This window comes from Lygodium microphyllum, chromosome 7, assembly GCF_053477565.2.
Source record: "Lygodium microphyllum isolate KBCC chromosome 7, Lygodium_microphyllum_v1.1.10, whole genome shotgun sequence".
In the NCBI taxonomy this organism is placed as follows: Eukaryota; Viridiplantae; Streptophyta; class Polypodiopsida; order Schizaeales; family Lygodiaceae; genus Lygodium; species Lygodium microphyllum.
In genome coordinates, this window is record NC_141141.1 from 79,165,329 (window position 1) to 79,184,220 (window position 18,892).

Consider the following 18,892-nt stretch of genomic DNA (forward strand, 5'->3'; position numbering starts at 1 on the left):
TTTTTATGAAAGCTTGGCATGGACTACAACAACATCCATGTATGTGTCAACGATTGCATGCTGTTTCAAGGAAAGTATGAGATTATGGAGACATGTCCCAAGTGTGGTGCTCACAGGTATCGGTAGGACTTGCAAGGGCAAACCATTCCTCAAAAAGTTCTTAGAAACTTTCTAATCATCCCCCATATACATCACATGTTTTGTACATCGGGCTTGGTGAGCTTGACAGCGTGGCATGCACAGAATAGATCCACATATGGAGACCAACAAATATTAGCGGATTCATACGCATGGAGCCACATTGAATCTACCTTTCCAAGCTTTGTATGAGAGACAAAGAATCTTCGGCTCGGTCTTGATATGGATGGCATGAACCCATTTGGTCTCTGCTCAACTTCTTACAGTGTGTGGCATGTAGTCCTTATTAACTACAACATCCCACCATGGCTTTATACAAAGAAAGGACTCCTAATCCTTAGCTTGCTCGTTCCTTGCTACTACAAAGTCAAGAATATGGATGTCTATCTATTGCCCTTAGTCGATGAGCTTAAGATCTTGTGGGAGAAGGTCATCGTGGAAGATAGAAGCAAGCATGATGGTCGACTACCCGCCAATATACGAGCCATTCTTATATGGACCATGCATGACTCTCCAGGATTCAAGGATGCTCAAGTGAGTAGGCTTTTGTCCCCATTGGTCATATCTATCATAGCTCATTCAAGTTTGTATTCACAGGATAGAGGTGTTGGGACAAGTTTGGTTACCTCAGGTTATCATGCATGTCCATTGTGTGGGCCATAGTTAGACTCCCAAAGGTCACAAACCATGAAGAATATAGTATATCAAGGACACACCATGTTCTTACAAAGGGTCATGAACTAAGAGAAGGTTTTCTTGGATGACTTCCAGCATGAATGAATGCCCAAAGCTGGTATGAGTTGAAAATGGTCAACAAGGAGTCGCATCCAAAGAGAATGTGATGGTTCTCAGTTTTCTATCAGTTGCCGAATTGGACCCACTTAAGATCAACCGCTTATTGGATCCCATGCATATTTTCAAGAATGTGGGTTACAGCTTACTATGGGACCACATCTACACATGAAAGAGAGACTCTGTAGGGGCACGAATGGATTTGAAGGAGGTAGGAAAGATGGAGGCACTTTGGCCACAGTCGGGTGTTGATGGTCGCTTGCAACTACCTTGTGCTCCTTGGGTTTTGTTCACTAAAGAAGAGTGCATTGTGAAGCAAATTATCAGGTGTATCTGCACTCCAACATGTATGATGCATTCTCTTAGATCTGCTTTTTCTAAAGATGACCAACTATAAGTGCTAGAATCCATGATTGGCATAAGATATGTCAGGTTTGTACTACAAATGGATTGTAAGTGGCTTGTATATTTTGCTATAAAGTTTAGTTAGTGTTCGTAATGCTTCTTCATTTGCGGTAGTTTATACTATTGATAGCAATTGCAAGATGCCTCACTCCAGAAATATGTGGAGCAATTTATAGGTTGTCAAATTTAGTGCAATGGATCTCACAGAAGGGAATCTAGACATTATAACATGTCCACTAATATCATCCAGGACACGTCTTAGCAGTCCATCGGAAATGATATCTAGAAAGCTCCGCCCGGCACTCCCATGGAATGTTATGAGGTTTGCGATGTGGGGCTTTCCGCGTCTGCCACGTAGTGGAAGTATTTCCGGCCGTTCCCACTTAAGATCGACCTGAATTAGGGTTTTCCTGATTGGTCATTTCCTAACAGCAACTAGCGTCGGACCCAAGCGAACTACTTTACGCAAAAACACCAGGTCCGAAGCGGATTCACGCTGCACTTGGTTCAAGGAGAATGAGAAACGAGAGGGATGCAAAGCTCAACCTCTTTGTCATAAGGCATAGTCCCATTCCGTTCCCCTAAAACAGCGTAAATCGGGTTTAATCTTAACTCTAGGTCAATGCTTTTGTTGTTTGTGTTCTTTGACAATCCTCCTGCTGTCCATCGTGATTTGAGAAAAGTTCTCGGCCAACCGGGACCACCCATCCATTGTCGTCGCGTTAAGGGTTGAAGGTCTACCACTGGGGCTTTAGTGCAGAAGAGGAGTTTACGATTCAAGGTTCAGGAAGGCGAAGTAGATTGGGGTTTAATAAGATCTGGGATTTAGAAATGATTTAGGTACGGAAGAAGAGTTCAAGCTTTTTCACTATGTACTTAGCATACATGAACGGAAGAAATAAGTCTATCTTGATTACATCAAATGCCTCTGGATACATACATCATATCATAAAGGATATTTTCAGATTCTCAATTCAATTATGAATATCAAATGCAAGATCTAATGGCATTTATTTCAAGTACATAGATGGATCTCAACCCTTTGGAACAAGTATTTTGTTGATAGATTCAAATGCATTCAAGATTTGGGCCAAAGATACATGAAATGAATTGAAGAAGCATAATTTTAGCTTCAGCCCTATTTTAAAACAAAAAATTCCAGCCCATAATCAAACTCAAAATGAGTGCATAAACTCAAGAAGAAGCACTTCCAATCATTAATGATCAAAGTCCTGATGAAAAGAGGACATTTCCTTCCATTACAACCACATAAATCTCATGTTTGCTCATAAAAATGGACCATAACAGTGGGCTGCCCTGTTTATGACTGGTTATTTCAGCCCATAACAGCCCATATACCTTCAAAATCCTCACCCTTTTCTTGCCCCAAAGTCACTCAAGTACTTGGGTACAAGTCGGGCTTCATTGGACCAAGAATAAGGTAGACAAAATGAGAGAAGTTGTAATATTTCCGCACACTGCGTACCGTAAAAATTGACTTTCCGCACGCCGTGAAAATCCTGTGCAAGGTTATCCCCTACATCGTATTATTGGGAGCATAATCCATACCATGCACGCTCAAAAATGAGGCCTCCACATTGTAAATAAGAGGCTGAGGTTGAAGACCGTAAAAGCCGCGAGGGAACACCCTTTTTGAAGGGGCAATTTGGAGATTTTTAGGCAATTTTTTTTAAATTATTATCCCTTCCCCCAGCCGATGCATGGCTGGAGGAGAGGGAGTGTGGGGAGGAATGGCCAAGGAGGAGTGAGTCGGATTGCATGAGGAGGAGTCCTCCATGTGTGTGGAGGCCCTCTATCTTTCCCCCCCCCTTGCCTATATGAACCCCCGTTAGGGAGAGAAGGCAAGGAAAGGGACGGGACTGTGAGGAAGAGGAGAGGATGCTGCTGCCGCCGTTGGGAAAACCAGGCCGTCGCCGTCGTGAAGCCGCCACGCTGCCGCCCCAGTCCGCCAGTTGCCAGCCGCCATAGCCGACGCCACGGGCCGCCAGACTGCCACAGTCCGCCGCCGCCTGGATCACAACCCCCCCCCCCCCCCCCCCCCCCCCCCCCCGACGTTGCTGCAGTGGACTAGAAGCTTCTTAGAAGCTTCTTAAGAAGCTTCTAAGGGGGTTTTTTTTAAAGCCCCCTTCCCACTAGGCCCAAAAGTCCATTCATACCCCCCCCCCGGAACTTTGAAGAGACGAGGATGAAGCTATAAAGCCCTCCCGCAAGACCTTCGTAAGAGGCTTCCTGAAATTAGGTTTCAAAGCCCATAAGCCGTCCGTGAACCCATTCCTAGCCACCCCGGGTTTTCCTAAAGGACTCATAAAGCCCTCTTCCGCAAGCACCATTTATCCAAAGTCCCGCAAAGGAATCTCCTGCGTACGAGGGAAAAAGGCAAAGGTCTGGAAGCTGCATTCCGAGGCAAGTCAATTCATTGACCGCAAAGGCAACCCAGAAGCCGAAACCACGCCTACGATGGCCCCTAAAAGGACACAAGGTGCGACTGCGGGAGGTTCATCTCCGAGCATACAAGTGGATATCTCCCCGAGCCCACAAGTCCAGGTTCTTTCAAGTTTATTTTCGCATAAAGAAATGATTAGGTGCGCTTAGTTCCATAAGGGAGAATGCATTTTACGCTTATTTTTAAGGCATGTGGCAGTGGTAAAAATACATTGGATAAAGTATCTCTTGAAACATTAGGCAAGGTTGAAGCATGACATGAAATTGAAACGAGTTGTCTGCCTTAGAAGACTAGCTGCATGTAGCTATTTTGGTAAATTATCAAAGTAATGAATCTAAACATATATTACTTAGGGCAAAGAAATGAAATTGATAAGTGCATTTTTCTTCCTAGACATGGTAGGAATAAGCGTGTGCCGCATGTTAGGCAACATCCTCCTCGTAATGATTTCATGAGGAAAAGTTAACACCCATAAGATATTATCCGAAAAGAAATAGAAGGGTATGGAAATGATCTTATGGACTTGCAAGTGGCATGTAAAATGGAATAAATTATCACTAGCTTTAGTTTTGTATAAGTTTCATTGTAGCTAGGAGAACGTTGCGTATTGCATAGTCATCATGCAAAAATGTCATTCATCAGGAGCCGCATTAAGGAAAGGTTGCATGGTTCGTCAAAGCATAAGATTCTAAAGTGTAGACAACAAGGTTGTAGGCATGATTATTTGATGTAAGTCCTAGTAAGTCCTAGGAAAAGTTAGTATCCAGATTATCATGCATTTTTACTACACCAAGGAAAGATAAAGTTATCGTGAACCATGTGATGCGTAGAAGCAATAAATCGCATGTTTACGAGTATTGGTGTAGTTGTAACTATTTATCCTCCTTTAGATCTAGTTTATTATCTCTAGGAAAGGTTCATCCTTGTCGCAGGACAAGTATATTGAGTTGCCTAAATCACCTAACCCCAAGGGATTCATATGGGCATGGTTCAGTCGATACGACAAATATCCCAAGGTGCTAACTAAGGTAGCACGATAAGGAGTCCACCTAGTTTACACTTGTTGCCAAGTCAAAACCCTCAAACCCAAAGATCATACCCACATTTCCGAAAAATGTTGAGCTAATTGGATGCTCATGTAAACAATAAGCTAGGATTCCTACCTTATGGGTCCAAGCATCCAAAATGATGAAACCCGAATTGAGTTGGAACCCTAGGACTAAAACGTTGTCGACTTAGGGAATTAGGGATGGGTTGGGTAAAAAGACACCCTAAACCCTCCTTCTCAGCTGAAGTTAATTCCGTGACCTGGATACGCCATTCATTAGGTGAAATGATCCCTTGGAATGGAGGCGACACTTGTGCAATAAATTGCAACGTCACTTAGCCTTGCGGGCTGATCATAGGAAGTTTTACCATTCCATGGTTTAAGGTTGGCAGGTTCTTGTGCAAGTTAACTTGCAAGGGAAAAGGGTAGTCATCCTCTTACTCTATCCTCATTAGGGAAAATTTGTCAAGTTAAGGGAAGCTAGGTATTTGCTTGGACGCAAATGATTAGTCAATAAACTAAAGCGACATGGTCGCTGGAATCTACCATAACAAAACCTAAAGTATTGGTAGGGTATGACCCTAACCCAAGAATGATAGGAATCTTGCCAAGTTGCAATTGATTCCGAATCGAATGCGGGTTGCATTCGGAGAAAAGGAGTCACTCCTTAACAGTTTGCCAGCTTAAACGACCATTGAAATTGATTGTGCTTGTAACAGTTTAGAAAGTACTGTTTGCATTGTTTGCTCAATGAACTAAAGGATGAAACGATATCTAAATACTTCAGGTTGAAGGCCTGAAGGGAGAGGCAGCTTCAGTTACCCCCGACTGCCTGCCTGACCCTAACCAAGGGGGTTGTTAACCACGCCGGGAACGTGGACCGAACCCGCCGTGAGAGGTCTCTCCGTTGAGTTCTACTTGGAGCAGGAGGACGCTTGGGTGCCAGAGGGGGCTCTGGCCGTAAATCCCTCGCCTTCCGGGCCCTGCACAAGAGGCTAACGTGACTCAAGATTGGATCTCGAGGCCCGCATACTAGTCTACGGGCAGAAGCTTGGAATAGTGATCCCTGGTGGATTACTGGATAGCCTTCGGGCGGATTATGATTAAGCCTACGGGCGGAACTCCTTGTATTTCAAAGATAAAAGGGCTAAAATGATAACAAAGAAGTTGTTTGACATTGTTTTTTTTATGTCCTGTGATAAGATTACGTGAAGGAACCAGTGCTTAACAGGGTTAATCGAAGAAGCTGTTTGATATATGTCAAATTAATGTGGTAGGTAATTACATAACTAAAACAAACCGAGGAAAGTGCGGAGGACGGACTATGGGTCTGTCCTATGGATGGGTGGTCCCGGTTAGCCGGGAACTTTTCTCAAAGTCTTCAACGAACCGAGGATGATCGTCATCACCGAAACAAGTAACGAGAACGATGACTTAGAATTAACTATTGCCCGATTCACGTTGTTTTAGGGGAACGGAATGGGACTATGCCTTATGGCAGAGAGGTCGAGCCTTGCATCCCTCTCGTTTCCCATTCTCCTTGAACCAAGTGCAGCGTGAATCCGCTTCAGACCTGGCATTTCTGCGTAAAGTAGTTCGCTCGGGTCTGACGCTAGTTGTTGCTAGCTAATGACCAAACAGGAAAACCCAAATTCAGGTCGATCCTAAGTGGGAACGGCCAGGACACTTCCGCTACGTGGCAGACGCGGGAAGACCTAGATCGCAAGTCCCGTAACATTCCATGGGAGTGCCGGGCGGAGCTTTCTAGACATCCTTCCCGATGGACTGCTAAGACGTGTCCGGAATGATTCTAGTAGACACATTATAGTTGGTATCAGAGCCGACCAACAATGGAATTGTTTTCATGAGATTGTTGCTGTCCAAACATTTCCTCATCTTCAATACTGTCTTGCAGAATTACGAAGCGTGAAACAAGTTTTTGGTGTTCCGGATCATGTTTATGACTGCAATGCATTCTCCGCATTATAGGCAGAGAATCGAAATGATGAACATCCTGGAGCAGATTTATAATCCATCACCTTTATATATAGAACGAAGATGGACTGGGACTTCAGGAATCTACTACATAGCTGCCCACCTGTTCGCTTATCTACAGACCAACCTGAAGAGGATCAAGTGGTTGGAAGAGTTGAAAGTCGTGAAGCTGTTCATTTTTGTGGAAGCTCATGTAAATTTGACTTTGCATATTCGAGGTCGGAGAGTTGAATTGAACTCATATGTATATGAGGAAGTAACCCGTGTAATCCCAGCTGATAGGATTAAGGTATTGGGCCGCCATGGGAAGTATGGATTCCAGCGGAAAGGATATCCTGAACTTCCGATGAATTATCGATTCCTAAAGATTCATAACCCAAAACCCTACTATTACACAGTTCCTGTAGACAAATCCAATACAATGTTGTTCTCCCCAAACTAAATGTAATGATTGGATTATCATCACACGAGATGTTGTATAAGGCTACGCCATATAAATATAAATAAGGACTTCCTTTTTATCACTATCCGATTGTGCATCAGGGTTGTTGCAAAAAGTTAAGTAGCTTCATGATTTACGAGATAGCTGAACTAAAGATAAGCTAATGTCAATTATCATACAATAATGTTAAGAAAACTTTTACTCAGGCACAACCCCAGGTACAGGTTCCAAATTCGCCCCCTACATCAAGTACTACTGTGATCCAGGAGAAGAAGTTCCTCCTCAAACAGATAAAGCCACCCGAGTTTGACGGGAGAGGCAGATTCGTCCAGTCGGATGCTGAGATTTGGATTGAATCTATGGAGGACTACTTCGAAGCAGCTAGCACTGCACCTACCAATCAGGCCATGCTCGCCAAATTAAAACTCACCGGTGAAGCCAGACTATGGTGGAAACAATGGTGCAGGGATCAAGGGATTTCAGAGGGGTCCGTTATCTGGGAGAAGTTAAAGCAAGCCGTGCAAGGGAGATATTTGCCGCCTGCATATCGTACACAGAAAATGAATGAGTTCTATAAGCTAAAACAGTTAGGACTCACTCTTGACGCATACTACTCTAAATTTGTCTCACTCTTAAAGTATGCGCCACAAATGGACACGACACAGCAGGTGTCCAAATTTTGCGCAGGCTTAAATCCACCTGTAAATACCCGTCTCGAATCTATGCGTCCATCAGATCTTCAGGATGCACTCATTCGAGCGGCACCTATAATTCAGGAAGTGCAAGCTAAACCAAGGGGTATTAAGAATTGGTCTTATAGCGATCCAAGCAGAGGAGCATTCAGACCCCAGGTTAAGAGAGTTCAAGGACACAATCAGGGACAAAGGAAGAAAGCAAGGAAAAATAACGTCAACAACTTTGTTCCTACTCACGGTAGTGGCCGAAACATCCGATGTTTCCACTACAATGAACTCGGTCACTTCAAAAGGCAATGTCCCAGGCTTAGCGAAGGACACCGTCAAGGTGCTGGCCGCGGTCAGGGAGCCGCCACCCGTGGAAGGGGAAGAGCTGCCTGCATTACCAATAGGCAAAGATGTGAAGCAGAAGAAGGGGAAGACCCGACTATGGAAGCGGAATTCGAAAGAGCGACGGTCCATGCTGCTTTACACAAGAAGGGGCCGAATCGCCAATTCTTGGTGATTCAAACACCGTCAGACTATCAAGGTAAAGGTTTCAAAACCTTGATTGATTGTGGCAGTACACATTCCTTTATCTCACCAGCGTGTGCTAAGAGATTAGGAATAGCCACAGTAGAAGCACCTACCCTACTTGTGGAATTGGCAAACGGTCGTGAGGTAACTTGTGCTAGGCAAACTGCTAAGGAGGAGTTCTATCTGGGAGGAAAGAAAACCTCAGTCAAATTCAGAGTCATGAACTTAGGTATCCATGAGTGCCTACTCGGGATGGATTGGCTTAAGCCTAATGACGCTCACATCCACTGTGGAAAGGGCCAAGTTTCCTTTCGAAACTCTGAAAGAGAGTTTGTTACAACTCAAGGTGAGGTAGGAGTGCCAAGGATCCAGTTAGCCAAAGTATCGCGGATCATAAAAGCGGTTAGGAAAGGATTACCTGTTTACTTGATCAAACTCAACAAGTTAGATCAGAAGCAAGAGTCTCATGAGGGACCCTCTTGGCTAAAAGAATATGCTGACGTATTCCCTGAGGAATTAACTGAACTTCCACCCCCAAGAGAAGTTGATCATGAAATAAGGCTAATACCTGGAGTTGCGCCAATTGCAAAGAGACCTTATAGAATGTCTATTCCGGAAGCTATTGAGTTGAAGGAACAACTCAAGCAACTGTTAGATCAGGGTTACATCTGGCCTAGCAACTCACCATGGGGAGCTCCAGTTCTATTCCAGAAGAAGAAAGATGGGACACTTCGATTATGTATTGATTACCGTGGGTTGAATCAATCAACGGTCAAGAACAAGTATCCTATTCCTAGAATAGATGAGCTTCTCGATCGCCTTCAAGGTGCAAAGATCTTCTCCAAAATTGATCTCAGGTCAGGTTATTATCAAGTCAGGATCAAAGATGAAGATATTCCAAAAACGGCCTTCAATACAAGATATGGGCACTTTGAATTCTTGGTTATGTCATTCGGGCTTACAAATGCACCTGCCACCTTCAATAGATTAATGCAGGATATTTTTAGACCATATCTTGATGATTTCGTGCTTGTCTTCTTCGATGACATTTTAGTCTATTCTAAACAGGAAGAAGATCATGAACCTCATCTACGGATTGTTTTGGAGACAATGAGGTCTCACAAGCTGTATGCAAAAATGAAGAAGTGTGCATTCTTCATACGTCAGATTGAATATCTAGGATTCATAGTATCATCAGAAGGAATATCAGTAGATCCAGCCAAAGTCAGAGATGTGCTTGAATGGCCAATACCAGTATCCGTCAAAGAGCTACGTAGTTTTCTTGGCTTGACAGGATGGTATAGGGTCTTTATAAAAAACTATGCTTTGATTGCAGCACCTCTTACCGACTTACTAAAGAAGCAGACTTCTATTACATGGTCAACTCCCGAACAAAATAGCTTCGACCAATTGAAGCAATGTTTGGTATCAGCACCCATTCTGAAACTTCCTGACCTCAATAATGAGTTCGAGGTAGTAACTGATGCCAACATTCTTGCCTTGGGGTGTGTTCTTATGCAGGAAGGTCATCCAGTAGCATACTCTTCAAGGAAATTGAAGAGTCACGAAAAGAATTATGCCACGCATGATCTGGAGTCATTAGCTGTCATCCATGCTCTAAAGCTTTGGAGACACTACCTGTTGGGTAACAAGTTTACTCTAGTAACAGATCATAAGAGTCTCAAATGGATTTTTACCCAGAACGAGCTCAACATGAGGCAACGTCGATGGATCGAAGTATTGGAGGAGTATGATTTTGAAATCAAGTATCGACCAGGGAAAGAGAATGTAGTTGCCGATGCACTTAGTCGCAAGGCATTCCTAAATTCCCTAATCTTGCAGAATCCATCAACGGCTAGATCTCTGGCTACAAAGGTATCTATGCCAAGCAACCCTATACTCGAACTAGCTAGAGAGGAAGCATGCCATGACTTAGCCTACCAAGCAATGATAAAAGAAATATCTACCAAGGATCAGAATCTGAAGTTACAGGCCAAGTATCATGAATTTTCTGTTGACAATGGACTTATTTACTATAGAACAAGGCTACGTATACCAACAAGCCAGTCACTTAAGCAAAAGATATTATGGGAAGCTCATGATTCCCCTTTCGCAGGACATCCTGGCTATGCAAAAACTCTTAATGCAATTAGGAAGAGCTATCATTGGGAGAGGCTCAAAGGTGACGTTCTCAAATATGTCACTGAATGTTTGTCTTGCCAACGTATCAAGGCTGAACATGTCATGATGCCAGGAAAATTGCAACCACTTGACATTCCCCAAATGAAATGGGAATTCATCAGTATGGATTTTGTGGTGGGCTTACCCCAAGTCCAAGGAGGGTACAACTCCATTATGGTTGTAGTTGACTTGCTTACTAAGGTTGCACACCTGATTCCAGTAAAGACAAACTATAAAGCCTCCAACATTGCTAGAGTGTTTATCAAAGAAATATTTAAGCTACATGGGTTACCTAGAAGGATCATTAGCGATCGAGATTCTCTTTCACTTCACACTTTTGGAGAGCTATCTTTGAAGCTATTGGAACTCAACTCTGTTTTAGCACTGCCTACCATCCCCAAACAGATGGACAAACAGAGCGAGTAAATCAAATCATTGAGGATATGCTTAGGGCTTACTGCTGTCGGGAGCCGAAGAGGTGGATTCAATACTTGCCGTTAGTAGAATTTGCTTACAATGCTTCTTACCAGCAGAGCATTCAAATGACGCCTTTCCAGGCATTGTATGGTCATGATTGTCGAAGTCCCCTAAACTTTTCTGATCCTACCCTAAGGGTGGAAGCTTCAAGACAAATGTTGGAGGACATGGATGACCAAATAAGGTCAATAAGACAAGATATTCAAGCAGCCAAAGATAGGCAAAAGGCATATGCGGATTTGAAACGCCAAGAGAGGGTCTTCGGAGAAGGAGACATGGTCTTCATTCTTGTACAGCCGAAAAAGAGTTCTCTATCTCTAGGTGAATGCAAGAAGCTAAGTCCAAGGTATTGTGGACCATATAAAATCCTCAAATGCCTGGGACCCAATGCTTATAAATTGCAACTTCCTGATAACCTAAAAGTTCACAATGTATTCCATATTAGTCTCTTAAAAAAATATGTACCCAACCCAAATCATGTACTTGATGACCAACAAATTGTAATGCCTAGTCAAGGAGTCCTTGAACTAAGACCCGAAAAGATATTAGATGGTGCTGCAGTGGACTAGAAGCTTCTTAGAAGCTTCTTAAGAAGCTTCTAAGGGGGTTTTTTTTAAAGCCCCCTTCCCACTAGGCCCAAAAGTCCATTCATACCCCCCCCCCGGAACTTTGAAGAGACGAGGATGAAGCTATAAAGCCCTCCCGCAAGACCTTCGTAAGAGGCTTCCTGAAATTAGGTTTCAAAGCCCATAAGCCGTCCGTGAACCCATTCCTAGCCACCCCGGGTTTTCCTAAAGGACTCATAAAGCCCTCTTCCGCAAGCACCATTTATCCAAAGTCCCGCAAAGGAATCTCCTGCGTACGAGGGAAAAAGGCAAAGGTCTGGAAGCTGCATTCCGAGGCAAGTCAATTCATTGACCGCAAAGGCAACCCAGAAGCCGAAACCACGCCTACGATGGCCCCTAAAAGGACACAAGGTGCGACTGCGGGAGGTTCATCTCCGAGCATACAAGTGGATATCTCCCCGAGCCCACAAGTCCAGGTTCTTTCAAGTTTATTTTCGCATAAAGAAATGATTAGGTGCGCTTAGTTCCATAAGGGAGAATGCATTTTACGCTTATTTTTAAGGCATGTGGCAGTGGTAAAAATACATTGGATAAAGTATCTCTTGAAACATTAGGCAAGGTTGAAGCATGACATGAAATTGAAACGAGTTGTCTGCCTTAGAAGACTAGCTGCATGTAGCTATTTTGGTAAATTATCAAAGTAATGAATCTAAACATATATTACTTAGGGCAAAGAAATGAAATTGATAAGTGCATTTTTCTTCCTAGACATGGTAGGAATAAGCGTGTGCCGCATGTTAGGCAACATCCTCCTCGTAATGATTTCATGAGGAAAAGTTAACACCCATAAGATATTATCCGAAAAGAAATAGAAGGGTATGGAAATGATCTTATGGACTTGCAAGTGGCATGTAAAATGGAATAAATTATCACTAGCTTTAGTTTTGTATAAGTTTCATTGTAGCTAGGAGAACGTTGCGTATTGCATAGTCATCATGCAAAAATGTCATTCATCAGGAGCCGCATTAAGGAAAGGTTGCATGGTTCGTCAAAGCATAAGATTCTAAAGTGTAGACAACAAGGTTGTAGGCATGATTATTTGATGTAAGTCCTAGTAAGTCCTAGGAAAAGTTAGTATCCAGATTATCATGCATTTTTACTACACCAAGGAAAGATAAAGTTATCGTGAACCATGTGATGCGTAGAAGCAATAAATCGCATGTTTACGAGTATTGGTGTAGTTGTAACTATTTATCCTCCTTTAGATCTAGTTTATTATCTCTAGGAAAGGTTCATCCTTGTCGCAGGACAAGTATATTGAGTTGCCTAAATCACCTAACCCCAAGGGATTCATATGGGCATGGTTCAGTCGATACGACAAATATCCCAAGGTGCTAACTAAGGTAGCACGATAAGGAGTCCACCTAGTTTACACTTGTTGCCAAGTCAAAACCCTCAAACCCAAAGATCATACCCACATTTCCGAAAAATGTTGAGCTAATTGGATGCTCATGTAAACAATAAGCTAGGATTCCTACCTTATGGGTCCAAGCATCCAAAATGATGAAACCCGAATTGAGTTGGAACCCTAGGACTAAAACGTTGTCGACTTAGGGAATTAGGGATGGGTTGGGTAAAAAGACACCCTAAACCCTCCTTCTCAGCTGAAGTTAATTCCGTGACCTGGATACGCCATTCATTAGGTGAAATGATCCCTTGGAATGGAGGCGACACTTGTGCAATAAATTGCAACGTCACTTAGCCTTGCGGGCTGATCATAGGAAGTTTTACCATTCCATGGTTTAAGGTTGGCAGGTTCTTGTGCAAGTTAACTTGCAAGGGAAAAGGGTAGTCATCCTCTTACTCTATCCTCATTAGGGAAAATTTGTCAAGTTAAGGGAAGCTAGGTATTTGCTTGGACGCAAATGATTAGTCAATAAACTAAAGCGACATGGTCGCTGGAATCTACCATAACAAAACCTAAAGTATTGGTAGGGTATGACCCTAACCCAAGAATGATAGGAATCTTGCCAAGTTGCAATTGATTCCGAATCGAATGTGGGTTGCATTCGGAGAAAAGGAGTCACTCCTTAACAGTTTGCCAGCTTAAACAACCATTGAAATTGATTGTGCTTGTAACAGTTTAGAAAGTACTGTTTGCATTGTTTGCTCAATGAACTAAAGGATGAAACGATATCTAAATACTTCAGGTTGAAGGCCTGAAGGGAGAGGCAGCTTCAGTTACCCCCGACTGCCTGCCTGACCCTAACCAAGGGGGTTGTTAACCGCGCCGGGAACGTGGACCGAACCCGCCGTGAGAGGTCTCTCCGTTGAGTTCTACTTGGAGCAGGAGGACGCTTGGGTGCCAGAGGGGGCTCTGGCCGTAAATCCCTCGCCTTCCGGGCCCTGCACAACAGGCTAACGTGACTCGAGATTGGATCTCGAGGCCCGCATACTAGTCTACGGGCAGAAGCTTGGAATAGTGATCCCTGGTGGATTACTGGATAGCCTTCGGGCAGATTATGATTAAGCCTACGGGCGGAACTCCTTGTATTTCAAAGATAAAAGGGCTAAAATGATAACAAAGAAGTTGTTTGACATTGTTTTCTTTATGTCCTGTGATAAGATTACGTGAAGGAACCAGTGCTTAACAGGGTTAATGGAAGAAGCTATTTAATATATGTCAAATTAATGTGGTAGGTAATTACATAACTAAAACAAACCGAGGAAAGTGCGGAGGACGGACCATGGGTCTGTCCTATGGATGGGTGGTCTCGGTTAGCCGGGAACTTTTCTCAAAGTCTTCAACGAACCGAGGATGATCGTCATCACCGAAACAAATAACGAGAACAATGACTTAGAATTAACTATTACCCGATTCACGTTGTTTTAGGGGAACGGAATGGGACTATGCCTTATGGCAGAGAGGTCGAGCCTTGCATCCCTCTCGTTTCCCATTCTCCTTGAACCAAGTGCAGCGTGAATCCGCTTCAGACCTGGCGTTTCTGCGTAAAGTAGTTCGCTCGGGTCTGACGCTAGTTGTTGCTAGCTAATGACCAAACAGGAAAACCCAAATTCAGGTCGATCCTAAGTGGGAACGGCCAGGACACTTCCGCTACGTGGCAGACGCGGGAAGACCTAGATCGCAAGTCCCGTAACATTCCATGGGAGTGCCGGGCGGAGCTTTCTAGACATCCTTCCCGATGGACTGCTAAGACGTGTCCGGAATGATTCTAGTGGACACGTTACAAAAGTCGTGCATAAGAGCAGGTTGAATACTTTTCTCTCAGATTTCCCTCTTTTATAGACTGTTTCAGCATGCATTTTTGTCAGACCAAATGGGCAGAGAAGTGGAGCTCTCAGTTTACATCTTCAGTATTTGGGCCTGTTGATCTTCAGTTTGCATGTTTCAAATCATGCACCATAGCTCCAGCTCTCTCGAGTTTGCTTCAGACTGTGCAGCTCGCATTTTGCACCAAAAAATGCGGGCTGCTCCCTGCTCAGCCCCTGGTCACTTTTTGACCTACCCAGGTCACTTGCTGTTCACTTAAGTCTATTACTTCAGGTCCCATGTGGACCTAGTGGACTTTTGGCAACTTTTGGCATTTTCCTTGGGTTCTGACCATATTTTTGCACCTGAATCGATGTGCTTTATCCTGCAGACTGTCAATTACTTTCAGTTGACCAAGTTGTAGGTTCCCATAGACTTATTTTTCATAAATATACATAGTATAACTGAAAATTATATGCTAAATACAAAAGAACTTGTGTAACTAAGTTGGTTATTGGATAACAATGTCTGAATTTTGTATGCAAATTCCTCATGTAACTTGCAATGAAGCTCTTCTGTGTTCATAAGAATCCCATGATTTATATTATGAACAGTAAACTCTTTGACATTCACCCCCTCCTAACCTGCACAGCCTCCGGCATGTGCCATTTGATAAGATTACAGGTCAAGGACGGTCTTCTTCTTCATCTTCATTCTCTAAGTCTTTTTCTTCTGGCATGTCTTCAAGTAGAGGGCTCATATCTAAGTCATCAAGTTCATAAGTTGAAGATTCTCTTCGTTTGAAGAGTTTGATTCATTTCCCAGCTATTGGAATCTTAATCATGGTCCCATCCATTTCAGCCAAAGAGTAAGTAGAATTATTATGTACTACTTTTACAACATATGGCCCAAACCATCGCTTGGCTAACTTCCTATGAGCACTATATTGATTATCTAGGCTGCTATCATAGACAAGAACCCAATCATTCTCTTGAATAGCTCTTGGACGGAGTTGATGATACTTGTCAAACCTCTTCTTATTCTTTAATCTTGCTGTTTTTAGCCTTTCAATGGTTGTTTTGACATCTTCTGGCCTTCTTTCAAGTTGCCTTATGCCTAAAGACAGCAATTCTTCTCTATTCACGCCTTTATCCCAAGGCAAGATACTCTATGTGACAATGGATTCCTCAATAGGCATAACAGGTGGCTATCCATATATAAGTTCAGCTGGCATATATCCTGTCACTGCACTATGGGTAGTTCTATCAGCCCATAATGCAAATGGTAGCATTTTAGGCCATTCCCTCAACTTTCCTTTGCATGATTTTGCTAAAGCTTTAAGAATTGGTTGATGACCTCTTTCACTCTTACCATTGCCTTCAGGGTTGTAGGCTAAAGTAAGAGATAGCTTAATTCCCAATTGAGCAAAGAAATGGCAAGCCTCATCAGCATCCAATTCCCCTCTATCAGCAGTTACTTTAGCTACACATCCATACATGCAAAATACTTCAAGTAAAAATCTACAAACAGCATGGGTGGACTTTGTTGTCAAGGCCTTTCCTTCTACTTGATTTGTGAGATCTTCTCTAGCAAGTACTAGATATCTCATGTTCCAAATTCCTGTAGGCATGGTTACTAAATCAATAACCCATCTATAATGAATGGATAAAGGATAGGTAGGCTGAAGCCCATCTCTATGCTTTACCATAGAATACATTTGACAAACATAACAAGATTCAACAAAATGCTCAATATCTTTATACATGCTTTGCCACCAAAATTTCTCTTTTATTTGGCAAAAATGCCCCATATGCCTCTATGACCAGCCAATAGGCTTTCATGGAATTCTTGCATGACCTGTCTTTGTGTCTTTTTATCTCCTAAGACACGAACAGGCGCCCTTCCTTTCTTTTTCGCATGCCTCCAAAGGTAACCATCTTTAAGAAAAAAAACCATAAGCTTTTCTCTTAATTCTCTTGAACTCTTCATTAGTCCATCTTCCTTCTTTGTCATAGTGCTCAAAATTTGGCCAATTTTTAGCCAATCATCTGCATAATATCCTTCTTTAAAGTGTGAACAAACCATAACAAAACATTGAATATGATGTTTACTAGCTGTCCATTGTCCTTCTTTGGTTGTTTCATCCTTCCTTGCTGATGTAACATTTGTTTTAGCAGCTGAACCTGCTGTACTTGCTGTAATTTTTGTTGTACCTGCATTTTTGACTGCTGAATCAATATTAGATTCAACTATACTTGCTGTTTTCAAATTTGTACCTACATTAACAGCATCATTTATAAACTCTGATTCTTCTTCATCCATCATTTCTTCTTTATCCATATATCTGGCACGTGAAAGCATGTCAGCAACTGGATTATCTCTACCTGCAATATGTTTCAAATCAGGATTTAAGGATTTAATATAGGCTATCCATCTTAGCATGGCTATGTCGGGAGTGGAACAGTTGGCGATCATGCCCAAGAGTGGAAGGAAATCAGTCTCAACTATAACATGTGCGCCCATGAAGTACTCCCTGTCACATTTTTATGCAGTTACTACTCCCCAAAGTTCTCTTTTAATTTGAGCATACCTTCTTTGTCATTCATTAAGAACCTTTGCTCCAAAGCAGATTACATATCTGTTGCCTTCAAGGTTGTCTTAACCAACTGCCCATCCTATTCCAATAGGACTTATGTCCACTGTGAGTATAATGGGCTGTCCATTAGAGTAGTCAGCCCTCTTTAAAGTGGGGGCTGAAATCAGCATTTTCTTGAGTTTCCGAATAGCGTGAGTGTGTTCTTTTTCCCATAGAAACCTTTGGCCGTTTCTTAGAAGCTGATAAAGACTTTCAGCAACATGGGCAAAATGTGGTATCCAAATAAGGTAGAAGACACATGCACCAAGAAATCTTCTCACCTCTGAAACATTTGTACATTCTTCCTACATTTTGCCGATAGCATCTATTTTGGATGGAGAAGGCTTTCGTCCGTATGGACCACACATATGTCTGACCACAAGGACTTCTTCGACTCCAAAAACAGATTTATCTCCTGAAAGAGTAAGATGGACTTCTTCTAATTTAGACAAGATTTGAGCACAATCATTAATATGATCAGAGACAAATTTTTGACATCCAAGTTCATTGAGTCCTTCATTTTTCTCATGAACTTCACATCCTTTGATTGGAACATCATCAAGAAAAGGAAGAGTCAATTGAGGAATATAATCCATCAATACTTTATGCATAGCATTCATCATGTGAGCTACTGAATTTGTAGCCCCTTGAGGTAGAGTACACATGCGAACTAGGCCAAGAGGTGTCTTCATTGTGGTAATGTCACGGCTTTCCAAAGCAAGCTAAAATTGCTCGTAGCCTGAATATAAGTCTCCCATGGAGTAGATTGCCCTACCTGCAAAAGCTTCAGTAAACTCATCCACAATTGGTCCTAATCCAACATTTCTAATAGTGACTTTATTGACGGGTTGTAAATCTTGAATGAATCGTAAAGATCCATTCTTCTTAGGTACGGTAAACCATCGGTTGGAATATGGAGCTGAAGATGGCTCCAATATTCGCATTTTTATCTTTTCATTTAAAAGTTCCAATAACTTAGGCAAATCGGCCCTTGGGACCGGAATTGGCTTAAGATTCCAAGGAACATGTGGGACTGTAAAAATTACCATTGGTGCAACAATGCTTGGATCCACACAGCCACTTTCATGTGGCTGAAATGAAAAGGCTTTACCATGGTTCTTTAACATCTGCATGAAGATTTTCTTTTCAGCCGGCAAGAGGAAAGAGTCTTCACCAATTTTCAGCTTTTGTAGACTTTCTGCTGTAAATTGGTGACCAATATCTTTAGGATCACGAAGGCTTGGTTGTTTGGATACCCTTTCTGCCA